General features: G+C 46.2%; 1 pseudogene; it reads left to right on the top strand.

Annotated features, from left to right (window-relative positions):
• The first annotated feature begins 4996 nt into the window (after positions 1-4996).
• Prdx6-ps3 (peroxiredoxin 6, pseudogene 3) lies at positions 4997-6751 on the top strand (annotated as a pseudogene).
• The last annotated feature ends 642 nt before the right edge of the window (positions 6752-7393 follow it).

Here is a 7393-nt window from a genome sequence, read left to right as displayed (position 1 = left end):
GTGCTCAAGTGTGATTAATATATCCAGTGTTAATGCATTGGACAAACTGGATTTGTCCTTTATAAGCAGATGTCACTTGGAGATAGTCTCTGGCTCAGAGACGGGAGCTTATGTTCACTTCCTCATATCAGCGATGGGACAGCATCTGGCTCGAACCTGTGCAGGTCCTGGCATGCTGCCATAGCCTCTCTGAGTTCATATATGTTAGCATGTTTTTGAAGACTTGGTACAGTTTTGCATTGAATTCATCTGGCTTCTTTTAGATAGGAGACGATTAGTCCTTCGGTCATGTTACTTGCTATAGATCTATTTAAGTTGTTCACACACCTGCTTTTTAGTTAGGTTCATTCCATCTCCTGTCTTTTGCCTGCATGTATGTTTGCGCACTACTTGCATGCCTAGTGCCCATGGAGTTTAGAAGAGCACACTGGCTCCCCTGGAACTAGAATTACAGACAGTTGTGAGCCACATGTGGGTGATGCAAGTCAAACTGAGGTCCTCCTGAAGAGCAACAAAAGTGCTTAACTACTCATCACCTCTCTGACTCCAGCCCTACGTACTCTTTTTTATTAGAAAATATTTTTTATTTTATTTTACATGTGTGTAGCAAGTGCATGCAGTGTCCTCACGGGCCAGAAGAGGCAGTCAGCCCCCTGGAACTGGGATTAAAAATGACTATGAGCCACCATGTGAGTGCTAAGAATTGAACTCAAATCTTCTACAAGAGCGTCAAGTGCTCTTAACCACTCAGCCATCTCTACGGTGTAGTCTAACTCTAACCTTTGTTCATTGATTTTGTGTTTGGGTGACTTACCTTTACATGAGAGGAGGTCATCCACTGATATTGCTTCGGGAGCTATCTGGCTTTTTATTCCCATTAGTGTCTGGTTAGTTGAACCAAGAGCGCCAATATTTACTGAATATCTATTTGCTAAAGTGATAACTTCTAGTGTCTTTGGAAAGTTTGTTATGCCAAATGACGTTTTGCTGGGGCACACAGGTAATAGGGTGTTTTGCTGGAGCAGACCCGGGAAAGAATGTTTTCCTGAAGCAGACACAGGTGAAAGGATGTTTTGATATAGCAAACGTGTGAAAGGACCAGGGGTGGGAGTGACCCCACCGACAGTGGGAAATGTGCACTGAGCCTTGGCTTGGTTTGCTTCACCTTGCTATTCTTTGCTAACAACACACATGTATTGGGTCACCTTACATAGAGTTGTGGAACTCAACTTGTGGTAATGTCACCATTGAGAGAAACTCACCCATGAACTGCTCCTGACGTCTAGGTTCCTGCAGCAGCTTGCTGCTTCCGAGGCCTCACCTCAGGCTGGTTAGTGAGCCTTGCAGTTTCTTCAGGATTGAACTACAGGTACTGCATCGTATCTGCCTTCTTACAGGTTTGGCCTGCTGCTGCTGAGTCGTATTTGGTGTTTGCTGCAGGACTGAATGGCTGCCAAAGAAGATTGAGCTCCACTCCAAAGAACTAATGCCGAGCAGGTCCACTTCCCCCATACCTAGTAACTTTTCTCTTCCACTGCTGGGCGGTGAGCTGGAGGAGAGGTTGAACCCTTATTAAAAGTAAGTTGCAAAGATTTATGCCTACGATTTGCAGTTATATTTTCAAAATATTTGTTTATTTATTATATATAAGTATACTGTAGCTGTCTTCAGACACACCTGAAGAGGACATTGGATCCCATTACCGATGGTTGTGAGCCACCATGTGGTTGCTGGGATTTGAACTCAGGACCTCTGGAAGAGCAGTCAGTGCTCTTAACCACTGAGCCATCTCTCCAGCCCTGCAGTTATATTTTCAAAATAAGTTGTTACCTCTTCTTATTCAGTGACCTTTTCTCTTTGGACTAGTTTTGAAGTCTACTTCATCAGCCATGCCGATCTATGGTCAACGTCCATTTTATTGATCGATTGTCCTCTATCTGTTGACTCTCTACCTCAGTAGAAAACGGAGATGTGTTTCTAGGAAACATCAGAGAGCTGGATACCTTTTTAAGTCCAGTTAACCAGTCTTGGGTGGTACGCAGAGGCCAACGTCTCAGTTACTTTTCCATTGCTGTGACAAGACATGATGACCGAGGCAACTTACAAAAGAAAAATTGGGTCTTAGGGTTTAGAGAGTTAAAGTCTGTATTCTCAGAGGAACATGGCAGCAGGCAGATGGGCATGGTGCTGGAGCAATAGCTGAGAGCTTATATCCTGATCGGCAAACGGAAAGAGAGAAAAAAGGAAGGAAGGAGGGAGGGTGGGAGGGGGCTGAGAATGGCATGAGATTCTGAAGCCTTCAAGACCCACCCCAATGACACATTTCCGCCAGCCAGCCCCCGTATCCTAATCCTTCCTAAAGAGTTCCAACAACCACATGTTCAAATGTATGAGCCTGTAAGTTTGTTGTTGAGAGATGCTTAGAGGCTCCTGAGACTCTACTGGTGGGTTTTATGGTTGGCTTTCTTGTTCTCTTCTTTCTCTCCTATGAGTATTAGGGGTCTGCTGGTTCACTGTGTTAGACACAATGGATTCCTTCCTTTCTCCCCATGTTGTTCTATTCCTGATGAAGTTACTCTCCCCTGTGCTCTCATGATGGAAACTGTCCTTCTTCCTCTGCATAAAGTATTCCTTTAAGAGTTTTCAGCAGCCCTGGCTCGGTGCCCATCTTGCAACGCCCTCATTTCAACGTCAGTTTCAATCGGTGGCTTTGCTAGATGTAGCATTAACAATCAGAAGGCACTTGTTCTGAGGCTTTGAGGTACACAGTTCCCTTTCCTCATTCCGGGCAGCTGCTGAGAGAGCTGAGGCCATTCTGATGTGTTTGCCTTTGCAGGTGAGTTGGGACTTTCCCCCCTTGACACTGTTTCTTGGGTTTGTACCTGTCATCTTGACTCTACTATGCCGTGGAGGGGTTCTTCTCAGTCATGTATATATTTGTGGTTATAGATGCATTTAATGTCTGTATTATCCTTTCTCTAGATTGGGGAAGTTTTGCTATAATTTGACTGAATCAATTCCTGATACCTTTAAGTTTTAGTGGCTCCTCCTGGTCTGTGAATGCTTTGGTTTGCTTTCCTGATAGTATTCCAGGAGGCTTACAGAGTGTGGCTTTGCTCATTTGTGGTTTTAAATTATTGGTAATATGTTTTTTTACCTTGATCTCCATTTCTTGCTCTGCTGTTTGTTTCTTTGTTCTCACTAGAATATGCTGGTGATGCTCCCCTCTCTTTTCCAAACATCTCTATTTTTTCCCCCAAATTTTTAATTTCGTTGCTGAAGTTTTCCTTGTTGCTGACTTTCTTGTGTATTTTTCTACTCTTTCCTCTACATTTCTTTCTTTCCCAGGCCCTGAATTAACATGTCTGTGTACTTTTTGAGGTCTTTGCCATGTTTATTAGTGAACTTTTGAAATCTTCATCTGTCCAGTTTTCCTGTGTAAATTCAGTCGTCAAAGAGTTATGATCTTGGAGGGAGTCATGTTCCTCACATTTTTCATAACCCTCTTACATTTCTGTGTGGTGATTTGTGCCTATGTTGGTTCCATATTTCTTCTTTTCTTTGGGGCTCTTCTTCGTGAGAAACCCACTTTATTTAATTTCATTTTATGTATATGAGCACACTGTTGCTGTCTTCAGACACACCAGAAGAGGGCATCAGATCCCATTACAGATGGTTGGGAGCCACCACGTGGTTGCTGGGAATTGAACTCAGGACCTCTGGAAGAGCTCTCAGTGCTCTTAACCACTGAGCCATCTCTCCAGCTCCCAGGAGCCCACTCTTGATGGCTCCAGTGAAGAGTTATATCCTTACAACTCCAACAACATCAAAACAAGCAAGACAGAGAAATATACATTGCCAGCAAGCGTAAGGCAGAAAAGGGGAGAACTAAGGTAGAATATGCTGTAAATTTTAATTATTCAGGAGAAAGTGGAAGTAGTATGGGACATGGACAAAAGAACACAGGGGAAAGGGGAAGGGAGACTCGAGCGAGGTTAAAGAAATGAAATGAAGGACAGTGGAGGTAGAGAAGCAAATACTGGAGTTGAAGAGAAAAGGATAAGGATTGGGAAAGAAAAAAACAAATGGGAAAATAAAATTAGAAAGCTGTAAGAAGGTAAAGGGAAAATTAAAATTAAAATGGGAGTTTAAAAAATGAACTGAAGCCCTGGGTTCGGTCCCCAGCTCCGAAAAAAAAGAACCAAAAAAAAAAAAAAAAATGAACTGAAACAAACTACTCTACCTCAAGGAGAAAAGAACAAGCCAACACAATCCCAAATCAAGTCAGGTAAACTCAAAAATTCTACTAAAAGTAGAGGAGAGGGGAAGAGAGGGAGGGGAGGAAACATATTGGACATAAAAGGAAACAGAGAAAGAGAGTGGGGAGGGGCAAAAGGAGGGGAAGAAAGAGAGGGAGAAGGAGGGGGGAACAGAGAAAAAATGTACGAACAAAATTATATGAAAACATGACAAACAATAATAAAATAATTGAATATAATATAGTAAAAACACATCAAAAGTCTAAGGAAAAGAGGGTCTGGGGATGCAGTACATTGCCGGTCCAGTACACATAAAGCTTTACGTTTGATCGCTGGTACTGTGTAAATGACATGGCGGAACCTGCAAGTCTAAGCATTTGGGAAGCGGAGGATCAGAAATTTAAGATTACCCTTAGCGACTGCACGTCAACTTCTAGGCCACAGTTCTGTGAGGCTCTGTTTCAAATCAAACAAAACAAAATGATGGTGGTGGTGGTGGTGGTGGTGGTGGTGGTGGTGGTGGTGGTGGTGGTGGTGGTGGTGGTGGTGGGGCGGGGTACAGGAGTGGAAAAACACTGAAAATTTTGGAAAGCACTTTTTCGGGGTCCTTGAGTATTGGGCTAGCGAGTGTTGAGCTTGTGACTTGTGACTCTTTATTTTATTTCTTACATTTTCATATGCTGGTGTTCAGCCCGTTTTAGACAGACACTTTCTTCGCTTTAGCAGATTCCCTTTTGTTTACCGGTGGCTCCATTGGTCTTTGCGGTCTGTGTAGAGTGGGCTATCTCACCCTCCCGAGACTCCTCCCCGGACCTCTTGGGAAGCCTACTGCTCTAGCTGAGCATGGCTCTGTCTTCCTACTGTGTTGGGAGTGTGGGAAGCAGCGGCGGCACGGAGCAGGTGATACATCTCTCTTCATATACTTTTTTAAATTACGAAGCTACTTTTAGGCTCATTGCTGCGGCTGTACCTCCTTGTTCCCAGTGTCACCACTGCCGCCATGCCCGGACGGCTGCTTCTCGAGGACGAAGCCCCTAACTTTGAGGTCGATACCACCATCGGCTGCATCCGCTTCTACGATTCCCTGGGAGATTCATGGGGCATTCTCTTTCCCCACCCACAGGACTTTACCCCAGTGTGGACCACAGAACTTGGCAGAGCTGCAAAGCGGGGGTCAGAGTTTGCCAAGAGGAATATTAAGTTGATAGCTCTTTCAGTAGACAGTGTTGAGGACCATCTTGCCTGGAGCAAGGACATCAGTGCTTACAAATGGTGCGGCACCCACAGAAAAGTTACCATTTCCCATCATCGATGATAAGGACAGAGACCTTGCGATCCTTTTGGGCATGTTGGATCCTTCAGAGAAGGATGCTAAAGGCGTGCCTGTGACGGCTCGTGCTGTGTTCATTTTTGGCCCTGACAAGAAACTCAAACTGTCTACCCTTACCCAGCAGCCGCGGGCAGGAACTTTGATGAGATGCTCAGAGTGATTGACTCTCTCCAGCTGACAGCAGCAAAGCTGTTTGCCACCCCAGTTGATTGGAAGAATGGAAAGAGCGCGATGGTTCTCCCCCCACCTCCCTGAAGAGGAAGCCAAACCAATTTTCCCTAAAGGAGTCTATGAAAGAGCTCCGGTCAGCTGGTCAGCTACTGGCTCATTGAATGGAAATGGAACCCAAACTTTCTCGGGTTTCTTTACTCTGTGCCTTCACCAGCATTCTGCCCCTCCATCTCACAGCGCCCTGCCGACTGCCCTGCTGACTGCTTTCTTTGAAATGTATTGGCGACTCCTTAGGTCTCTGCAGGGTCTATAATCAGCAAGGTAGTGTCAGTGTGGGCTCCATGCTTGAATGAGAAACACCTTTTGTGGCTTTCCAAACTGAATCTTCTGTTACCCATTTTGGAGAGCGCTAATAATGGGGAGAAACTTTCAATTCTGTTCTTTTTTTTAATTTTTTTTTTTATTAACTTGAGTATTTCTTATTTACATTTCGAGTGTTATTCCCTTTCCCGGTTTTCAGGCAAACATCCCCCTAATCCCTCCCCCTCCCCTTCTTTATGGGTGTTCCCCTCCCCATCCTCCCCCCATTGCCGCCCTCCCCCCAACAGTCTAGTTCACTGGGGGTTCAGTCTTAGCAGGACCAAGGGCTTCCCCTTCCACTGGTGCTCTTACTAGGATATTCATTGCTTCCTATGAGGTCAGAGTCCAAATAAAGCGGGAACAGCCCGGGAGAGTTCTCCACAGGAAATTCACGGTGAGTTTCTATTGAAGTGGGCACAGAAAGCCTTTTGCTTCCCAGGAGCGTGAGGAAGACGGTGCAGGTACCTCCTGGAGTTTCCATGTCTGCTTTCTGGTGATCTGTGCATGTGAACACACCTTATGAAAGACAGATGGTGACAGTGTTTTACCACTAAATGCCCTAGGAGAGGGTTGCCATTTCTGAATTCTGCTTTGTGCGGTTCGACAAATAAAATCCTGATCAGAAAAACACCACCACCACCACCACCACCACCACCACCACCACCACCACCACCACCACCACCACCACCACCACCACCAGGCTACTTTCAATACTCTGTGGTGTGCCCCACAGGAATAAAAAAGACTGAGAAACACTCCTTGAGGAGTGGCCCACGAGGGAAGTGGCTATCTGAGGAGGGGAAGGAAACAAAAGGAACCCACCTGCTGAGACTGGGAGAAAGGGGACGCCATCCATGCTGGGACCTGTGATAGGGCATCGTGAGACTAGCTCCAGGCACACAGGCATAGGGCCAGAGGGTTAGGCCCGAAGCCACAAAGCTTCTTGGGTTCCCATCAATTGACTTTTTCTGCTTCATTCAGCTGCACGGTCTCCAAGTCCTCTGCGTGAAGGCAGCTGCAGAAAGCCCAGTATCTCTGCTCTTTCCCTTAGCAGAGTTCCTCTGCTTCTTCACATTCCTGGGGGCGGAGCGGGGAGGGGGCGGAGCGGGGAGGGGGCGGAGCGGGGAGGGGGCGGAGCGGGGAGGAGGTGGGGGGCGGGGGGTGTGGGGGGTGGGGGATGGGGGTGGATGGGGTGGGTAGGTGGGGGGTGGGGGGATGGGGGGCAGTGTCACCGTGGTTGGTTACTAACCTGCCTCTGTTGAGCTCCCTCTTT

Source organism: Rattus norvegicus, chromosome 11 (assembly GCF_036323735.1).
Source record: "Rattus norvegicus strain BN/NHsdMcwi chromosome 11, GRCr8, whole genome shotgun sequence".
Classification (NCBI taxonomy): domain Eukaryota; kingdom Metazoa; phylum Chordata; class Mammalia; order Rodentia; family Muridae; genus Rattus; species Rattus norvegicus.
This window is presented reverse-complemented; position numbering and strand designations above follow the sequence as displayed.